Source organism: Stegastes partitus, unplaced genomic scaffold (genome assembly GCF_000690725.1).
Source record: "Stegastes partitus isolate 25-593 unplaced genomic scaffold, Stegastes_partitus-1.0.2 Scaffold74, whole genome shotgun sequence".
In the NCBI taxonomy this organism is placed as follows: domain Eukaryota; kingdom Metazoa; phylum Chordata; class Actinopteri; family Pomacentridae; genus Stegastes; species Stegastes partitus.
This window is the reverse complement of record NW_007577805.1, coordinates 1,160,220-1,170,418: the sequence shown is the minus strand read 5'-3', so window position 1 is coordinate 1,170,418 and position 10,199 is coordinate 1,160,220.

Below are 10,199 nucleotides of genomic sequence, written 5' to 3'. Positions count from 1 at the left end.
ACACAGAGGAATTAGTACAGTGTAAATATTCTCATATGGAAGATGCTTACAGTGCTGTGAAAAAGTATTCAAAAGTACCCTGATGTCTTCTATTTCTGCATATTTCTCACACTTAAATGTTCCAAATGATCAAACTAATATTTAGATGTATTTAATATTAAACACAGATAACATAAAAAACACAAAACTCTGATTTTGAATGATGATTTATTAAAAACCTTTATCCCCCCTGTGAAAAAGTAATAGTCCCCCTCAGCCTAATAACTGGCTGGGCCACTCTAGCTTGCGATCAGTCTTTTACATCACCATGGAGGAATTTCAATCCACTCTTCACTGCAGAATAGTTTTTAATTCAGCCACATTAGATGGTTTTCAAGCATGAACTGCCCTTTTAAGGTCACGCCGCAGCATCTCAATTAGATTAAATTCCAGACTTTGACTCAGCCCCTCCAAAATCTTAATTGTGTTCTTTTTGAGGCAGTCAGAGGTGGACTTGCTTGTGTGCTTTGGGTCATTGTCATAACGCATAAGCCACTGGAGCTTTAGGTCTGCTGGAGAAGAGAATTCATGACTCCATCAGTTATAAAAAAAAAGTTGTCCCGGTTCTGTGGAAGCAAAGCAGCTCTGGACCATCACACTACGGCCACCATGTTTGGTATCAGTGTTGCAGTGTTAGCTTGATGTCAGATGTAACAGGATCCATGTCTTCTAAAAAATTATAGAAATAGCTAAAGTCTTGGGGCTCATCTAGATATTTTTATGCAAATGCCAGACGAGCCTTTATGTTCTTTTTGGTCAGGAGAGGTTTGTGCCTTGCAACTCTCCCATGGATGCCATTTCTGCCGAGTGTCTACCTTATTGTGGAATCATGCAGCCTGACCTTAACTGACTCCAGTGAGGCCTGCAGTTCTTCTCACGTTCATTTGGGTTCTTTTGCAACCTCTTGGATGAGATATCAATGCGCTCTTTGAGAAATGTTGGTCGGCCAGCTATTCCTGGAAAGGGTCACCACAGTTCCATGTTTTCTCTATCTGTGGATAATGGTTCTCATTGTAGTTCACTGAAGTCCCAGAGTCTTAACAGTGTTGGCTTTGTAACCATTTCCACACTGATAAATGTCAATGACTTTATTTTGAATCTGTTCTTGAACATCTGCAGAATGTGGCATCATGTGCTGCTTTTTGAGGCCCTTCAGCTACCTCACAACGCCAGGCATGTTCAATGTGATGTTTAGAATCAGCAAGCCTGGTAGTTAGTTTGATGATCTATATATATTTTATTTATTTTTCATTTTCATACTGATGCTCCCTGTGTGTTTGCATTATCCCTTTGCCGTAATTTCCCCGCTGTGAGATCAATAAAGGCTTCTTCTTAAATATGGGCTTCTGTCAATTTGTCACTTGTTCTTGGGACAGCAACACCTCTTTCCAGAAACAGTCTCTTGTTAACAGTTCAAATTCGATTCAGATGACTTTCAACTGAGGAAATGTGGAAAAGAGAAAAAGAAAGAAAGAAAAAAGAAAAAACCTTTTGGATCCATCTCAGAGGTGAATGTTCTAAACTCTGGGCAAGTAAAAGTAAAACCTTTGAATTCCCATATGGGGCCAGAACTGAAGTTTTCTTCTTATATTTTACTCTGTATTAGATCATTAGCAACAGTCCAGTCCACACGCAGACATATCGAGCGGCTCTTAGTTTGTCTTTTACTTTGACTGGTAAAGCCCTGGAGGATAGTCAGAGACATATGAAGATTTTAAAGAAACTAAAGCGATACTACAGCCAAAGTTTCACAAGAAAAAAGTGCACTAGGTACATGGGTTCACAGTGCAAACTTCTTTTCACCAGAAGAAATGGGGCTGCTTATGGCTTTTTAGATTCTATTTGAACCCAAACCATGATCTTTAGCTCAGCTTAAGTTCTGCAGACCAAACAAAACCAAAACCAAACCACAAATTGTTTCAAGGAAGAGTGTGGGTGGGCGTACGATACATGTGGAGAACAAACATCTGTTAGTTGTGTTGCGGTGCTTTATATAGGGAAGGGGGCATGACTGTCCAGTTTAAGCTGTCCAATCGGGACACATCTTATTATCCAATCACATTTGAGACCCCGCCCACTCAGTGAACCTATGAGAGGCTGCTCTGGAGGCACGCCCCCTTTAAAAGCTCAAAGACAAGATGGCCGCTGCAAGGAAGAAACTCTGACAGGTGATGGCTCCTTTCAAATTAATGTCTTTTTAACAGGCTGCTCGCTTTAATCAAACAAACCTAAAAAAATACAGTTTTCCCTTGAGCTGCAAACCGAAAAACCAAACAGTGTGTGGTTCACGTCCACGTCTCCACAAAAGGTCAGCATGTGGTGAGGTAGGAGCTTGTGCTTTCTAACAAGGCAGAAACAAACTGTGACTGAATACAACAATAGAAAGAGAAAGTCAACAGTCCCTGAAAATGGTAGAAAACAGCAACTTAAAATTAAGTTAAAAAGTGACTGAGAAGCATTTGCATGGGTGTATTTTAACCTAGACTGTAGTCTTTTCCTAAAGATAGCCAATTATTTCAATGCCTGAGCCTGTTAAAGGGATTTTGCGGTGTAAACACAAGCAAACAGCAGCTGACAAAGAGATACAGCAACAAAAAATGGATGTAAACAGGCCGTTAAAATGGCAGAAAATAACAGAAAACGGCTGAAACTGAAAAAAGAAAAACAGTGACTCAATGGCATTTGCATGAGTGTGTTTGAACCCAAACCATCGCCATTTTCCTAAAAAAGGGTTTTGATGCCTAAATTTATCCAAGTGTGTAAGCAAAAGCAAACAGTGACTGAAAACAAAAGGAAACTGTGTGAAAATGCCATAAAACAGCAGCACAAAAGGACATTAAAACTCTGACTGAAAAGCATTTGCATGTTTATAGTTCTGAACAAACTCCGATCTTTTTTTCCCTAAACTTAACCAAGTACATTGGTAGCATGAAGAAAAACAAAAAGCTAAAAATAGCGACTCTATAGCTCTATCCAACCTCCTAATGCAGAGTTTGTTGCTCTTTGTGTTGAGCAAAAGAAAATCACGAGTCACTTGATGTGATACTTGAGACCCAACAGAAAAGAACAGGCAAAAAATAGAAGCCTCTCACAATCGTGCAGCCTGTATTTTAAAAATGAATCTGTCTTTGTGCTGTGAACTAACATCGTTGTCACACATTTCTGTCTGACTGCAGCGTCTTTTCTTCGATTTAGTCAAATCAAGGGCTGCAAGGTGGTGCAGTTGGTAGCACTGTTGCCTCGCAGCAAGAAGGTCGCCGGTTCGCGTCACCGGAATCTTTCTGCGTGGAGTTTGCATGTTCTCTCCGTGCAGCGTGGGTTCTCTCCAGGTTCTCCGGCTTCCTCCCACACAGTCCAAAAACATGTTGAGGTTAATTGGTGATTCTAAATTGTCCGTAGGTGTGAATGTGAGTGTGCTTGGTTGTCTGTCTCTAAGTGTGGCCCTGTGATAGACTGGTGACCTGTCCAGGGTGTCCCCTGCCTTCACCCTGAGTCAGCTGGGATAGACTCCGAGACCCGAATGAGGATTAAGAGGTGTATAGATAATGGATGGATGGATAGTCAAATTTTGCATGTAATACCTAACTATGAATCCTGTCAGTTTTGTCATTTTTACCGTACATGATACCACCGACCTCCCCTGAGACTTGGTCCACTGGGGAGGTCTGGGCCCTCTGAGGCGTGACTCGGAGAGCCAAACCCTGCTGGTCTGCACAATCTCAGCACCACTTCATTACACATCTGCACTCTGGTGCAGCGTTCACCTCCATCCCAATTATCTCACTTATCTAAATAACAAAAAGCGTTTCAGGCAAATGCACATTGCCCATCTAAAGCTTTAGCACAATAAGAGCTTGTAGGGTTTATTCTTGAGTGTCACCATTAATGACATATTCATGTATGCTACACCCCTAGCAGAGGTTTTGATGCTTTGTCCACCAATCCACTAATGCCATCACTTCACTTAATTACCCTCAATTAAGACACTATAAAAGAATTGCAAAGAATTGCTAATGAACTCATTTGGAGACGTGGAAACATTCAAAAGCAGATCCTGGATTGAGGGCAATTAACCCCAGGCATTTTAGATAAGCCACTTCACTCCCTCACTCGCCCTTCTCTCTTCATAGAGACAAACTGTGAGCTTAAAATAAAAACCCACCCAAAAAAATGCGAGAGAACTAAAATCAATATTTGGAGATTAATATGTGCTCCGCTGACCACAAACAGGTGGCCAACCTTGTGGATTTAAAACGCTTTCACATGTTGCTACATGACACTGCTGAGAGATGTCAACCGGAAAATGTGTCCATTTGCTAATGAAATCGGCCTCATTCTCTTCACTGCGTCCACAGATTCAGTCTCCTGTTTGGTACAAGGGCCACGAGTCAATTGCATTCACCTCACATGGCCTAACTGAAAGGTCCGGCCATCGGTCTGCGCTAAACTGATCGATATCAAACACAATGCGGCCTAAAGACACCGTACAAGCTGGAGAAAAAGCGATTAAAGCTGCTCTTATGGATTTTTGGCCATTTTGAGGCAGGAGAACGGAAATAATAACCACAAAACACACTCTAACCTACTGCTCAGCTCAGTTCAGTTCAGCTGAAGGAAGCTACAAGGTGTCACCAATTTGTGAATTTGAAGCTTTGTGAAGGTAAAACCAAATTTGCTTTATTTCGGCAGCTGTGCCAACCAGAAACTCTGCAGTTCCACCGTAACGCCTTCTTCTGCAGCATTGGTTAACTAAGTAGCTGCTGAGCTGAGTGAGATTCTGAACACAGAGTTAATGATGGTGTGGAGACAGTGTTGGGAATCCTCCAAACACACGAGGTGAAACCAAACCAAGCAAATAAAAATGCGCTACCAATACAAATGGGAGGCAAATAGAGATGTGGCCTGTGGAAAATCTGAAAGAACCCCTCTGGTGGCAGTCAAGTTTTTCACATTGTTAACATGTGTCCATATGATGTTTTTATTTGCTGAAAGATGCATCAAATAAACAGTCAACGCCATAACTGAATAATTCCACCTTAAAACTGCAGAGTACTAACGACAATCTCAAAAATATGGATTATGACCTCTGGGGTTTCATCATAGACTGTATAAAAGATGGACATAGCTACCGTGACGTCACCCGTTGGTTTCTGCACTGAGAAAGTGAAGCCAGGGTTTTGCTACTTCCTGGTTGACATCTTGGATTTTTGGAGCAAGTGACGCAAAAAACGTCGGAGGGGGGCGGAGCCATAGGAGCAGCGATTGGTCAGACGGATTGGTCGGCAGGCCCTCTCTGCCCGCCCACATTTACCGCCTTCTGCTCGCTTCGTCTGCATCGTCGCTGCCGACTGTCAATCAAGCCAGCCACGCCCCTTGCCCCGCAAAATTTGACGATTTTTTTAAAAATTCAGTATTGATTTATTTTCAGATTGGCCACCTGATCTCTGGATTTGACCATAAAAACTAATAAAAAACAAATCCTGAGCTGTAGGAATGCAGTATTTCATGATCTGTGATCACTTCTTTTCCAATTCATTTCTATGGGAGCCAGGGCTTGTTGGAGCCAGGACTAGTGGACGTAGTAATATTGCAGGTTTTTGACACTTCCGGGTTGGCTTCATTTTTCAGGGCCGGTTGCTACGTCCATCTTTTATACAGTCTGGGTTTCATAATAACAAACCAAAGGACCTAATCTTGTCAACTTGCCACTTTGCAATGTAAAATAGTTTTACAGTGATTGAGCTGAATCGTAGGTGAGCTGGTGTGCTTGAGCTGCAGCTAAAGGGGAACAATGGTTGGAGATAGCTGGGATCTTTATAGATCTGCAAATTCTAAGCAACAGAGTTATATTAAAACCACTTTAAGGTATGACAGGGTTGTTTTTTTATTTAAAATAATAAATCAAAATACACAGAATTGAGTTTTTAGGGTTTAGATCAGTTACTGGAGACGGACTCGACGCACCAATTAGAATGCAGCCTCAAGCTGAAAGTCAAAGCATATGCAGCATCTATACAAAGTATTGACTTGTAGCACCAACTGGCAGCACCGTCGTTAAATTAGCTGAGCAACTTTAAAGGAGATGAATATTTATGCGATCACTAATTTTATGTTTACTGTTTCCGTTTCATTGACTTTGTAGAAATCTGCTGCTTTCACTTTGACATAAGCCTTTTTTTTTTTTGTAAGTTCTTGTCAAAAAGGCCAAATTATATCGACTATGATTCAGTGTTGAAGAGGAATAAAATGGCTAAGGGGAGGTGAACACTGTACACCACTGACACCACATTACAAGACTGCACCTCATTCATTTAAATACAGCTCACCGGTGCGTACGCTAAAAAAAAATAAAAAATTATCCAAGCTTGAGGATGTTTGCATGCTCGCACAGCTTTGGTTCCAAAGAGCGTTCTTCTCGGTTGAGCTTATGGAGGGAACGCTAGACTGACGCTCCTGCCTGCTGAACCGACTGACTCCTTGTTGGCTCCCTGCACACATTAATGGGCTTCAATTGGGGAAGAGAAGTTTTATTTCAAACCCTACAAGACTGAATATTTTAAAATGTGATCATAAAGACAGTCATTTCATACGGCGGGGAGGAAAAGGGCGTCTCACGTTAATCGTTAAAGAAAACTGCATTAAAAAAGTAGAAAAAACAGGTTTGAGGGTTCAGAAAGTCTGATTTAAAGTGTGAAGTGAAACACGTAAAGCATAACTTTGGGTTCACGCCAGGTATTAGAGAGCACTCAGGTACTAGATTTGCTGTGTTAATGCTTCCGCAGAACCAAACTTATATCTTAATAAATCATAGCGAGGTCACCAGAGTCTTGTGAAACATACTTGATGCAAACAGAACGGCTCCTTCGCTTGCACTGTGCCAGACAGTAAACATGAGAACAAGAGAAATTGGCCTATAGGGGAGGAAAAAGGCAAAAACAACTGATTTTTTTTGTAAACACCGAACACCAACGACGTGAAAAATGAAGCCTTCGTGTCTTCGGCGCGGCTTCATGAGAGCAGTTAATTAGCCGGCGCGTCGCGTTGTTGTGACAGCAGTTTGGCGTCGCGCGCAGGTAAATCGCCTTCCCCCGTCCTGGCTTATTGATTTGTGCGTATTGTATTTCTTCCTATACCGCCTCCCTCCTCTCGTGTTTTGTTCGGGGGCTTCGTCCTCAGAGGATGGTGGAATCGGCTCGCCAGCGACTTGTCAAAGCTGATTAAGACAAAACGGTCCTCCTGCAGCTCATTTACCTGATATCACGACTCATCCTATGTTTGGGCTCATTGATTCGCCATGTTATGAAACAGAATTGGCCACTTTACTTCGCTCCCTTTGTGTCACGGAGTAGAAGAAGAGTTACGGGGTTGTTCGAGAGCTCGAGTGCACTTCATAAGTTTACAGGATGTTCCTCCTTCAGAATAACTCAGGGAGAAAAGTTTCAAGTTGCGTGTTTGTCTGAGTGGAAATGAAGTCGTCTGAATCAAAAACAAGACTGGTTTGTAGCATGTTGGGACAAATGGGTTGTGTACATAAAAATTAAAAAGCATGTAATGGTCCTAATGTCCTAAATGACCTCCTGTTTTTGTCTTTTTTATTACTTTTTTTTTTTTTTTTTTAATGGGTTTTTTTTTGTTTGTTTTTTCTCCTCTTTTTTTCCCTTTTTCCTCTTATTTTATTTATTTTTAATTTTTGATGGGAAATTGTTTTGTGAAAAAAGAACAATGACAATATTGTTAAAACTGATGAAGAATTTTTATTTATTTATTTTTAATTAAGTCGTCTAAAGAATCAGTGCAAAAGCTTTTAATATATCCTCAAAGATTTTCAAGTTCACGTCTCAGATGGACTGTTGAGCACATTCTAGACTCTAACTCTTCAACTTTGGAAGTAAAATATCCGAATTTCAATTTCAAGCGGAAAATCACAACATTCAAGTTTCGAAAATTTTCCACCACCAACCTCCCGCACTACTTTTTCTTCTTTTATATTTTTAGTAAGCGATCAAAGGATCAACCTCCCTACATCTGCTCAATCCTCCCCCAGCTTGAAGAGCTTGGAAAGAGATCCGCGGTGGGGAGTTCCTGTAAGACGCCATAAGGATTATTTCAGCCTTCTGTTTAATAAAGTGGCACTTCAGGGGTTTGTTTTTTTTTTTCCAACAGCAACTTAGAGTCTCTCGACAGATGTTCGCATTGATTGACAGCCCAATAATCAATAAGGGTTCTCGAGCGCTCCTCTTGTCTGACAGTCGCGTTTAACTACACTTGAACTAGTGAAACGCAGAGTGGCGACTAATGCAGCTTTGGAGCAACTTAAAGAGGCCGACGACGTCACGTTTGTGGGGAAATCTAAGATCGTTGCACATTTATTTCATTTTGAGGCTATTTATCGCTGCACTAAATGTGACAGCAGAGGTGTAACTATTTTGTTTGTTAATTTAAAATGAATCTAATTGAAATTTTTGACACGCGTCGCTGACATGGCCGAGCTAAACCTGCACAATGAAAACAGTACAAACACAATAACTTTGCCCACAAGAAGCCCTCTAAACACAAACTAATGCTCAACAAACAAACAAAAAAGGTGTTATTGTCTTGAAATTTCCACATAAAAGATTAATTTAGTGTCAATAGTGTGAACCCACCGGAGGACAACCTCTTCTTACTGTTTTCTCTTCTTAATGTCAGGACTCTGTTTGTCTTCGCCCCAGAGATGCATTTTAAGATTTAAAGAGGGAGTGCACCGTAGTGTTCAACCAAACAGAAACAGCCAAAATAAATACAGTATATACACAAAACCGGCCTGCAAAAGGGATTCGTCTTGATTCCAGCAGAAAGCATTTGTTTTACAGGCGTGATGTTGTTGGTTTTTAAAAGAAAATTGCGGGTTTTTGGATAATGATGATGGACTGAACAATCAAGTTTCCAGTCTTTGACAAAAATTGCAAATCAGTCCTTCCCTCTTCATACAGTTTAAAACCTTTATGGTATTTTGAATATATTCTTTCAGGGTAAAAAAAAAAATTGAAATTCAAATGCGTGTTTTCACATTAATTCACCGCGTTCTCTCCGTGTGGCCCTAATGCATTCCAATGCGTTATGTTAAACTCTCTGTCTTTTCCTTGTCAGTCAGGACACACAAAGACGCCGAGAGCAGAGGCGTTGGGGTTGGAAACTCGCAACAGGCGAACAGATTCGAGTCGAGGCAGGTGAAGCCTCGGTGGTCCTCCGCCGCGTTAAAGTAAAGTGCATCAACACTAGATTATTATATATGCACTTTGATGTATTTGCCATTTACAGGATGGTGCATTAGATAACGCTTTGTTCACCGTGTCTCTCTTAATTTGGCACCAGCGAGTCCATTATAACTGTGATTTTCTGCAACTAATTGCGATGCACTCAAGTCGGCCTTTGAGGCTCTGCTGTTCATCAGCATAACACAGGTGCGTTTTGGACACGTGATCCATCCGCGGCCGTTTAGGTGCCTGTTCACAGCACTGACACACACACACACACACACATGGCTGCGTATCCGTGACTTCAGAGGACATTGCATTCATTATCTTAAAGCTTAACCTTAACATTTGGTGTGCACACTTGCTTTTTGTCCCCAGTAGATTGAAGTCCCCGCACCATGAGTAATACCTGCACCGCACACACAAGCTCTTAAGAGTAATGAGCAGCATGTGTGCATATACTGTGAGTCATGTGTTACAGCTGCATTGTGAATAGGAACAACTATAGCATGCGGTGGGTGTTTTGACTGTCACCCAACATGCTTTTTTGGCTCGAGCCATCAGATAGGATTTAGCAGCGAGAAAACAGACGAGTCTTATTATTGTGGCTCTATTAACACAGCAGCCTACCTGGATCATTTACATCACCGCCTTTCACAGTTAAAATATGTAAAACCGTGTTTGACATCCGTCACCACATGCCTGTTTTTTTTACTTCATATGCAACCTCTCCACATTTCAACAATTTCTCTGCCGCTACATGAGCCACATTGTTAAATAATTCAACTACAGTGTGTTTCCTGAACCCCTAAACTCCTGCCACTTGATGTGTTTTAATTGACAGCTGAGGTTCAGGATGGCAGCATTCAAACTGCGCCTAATAGCTTCTTCGCTGAATTTTGAAAACGCATAAAACTCTTTAAC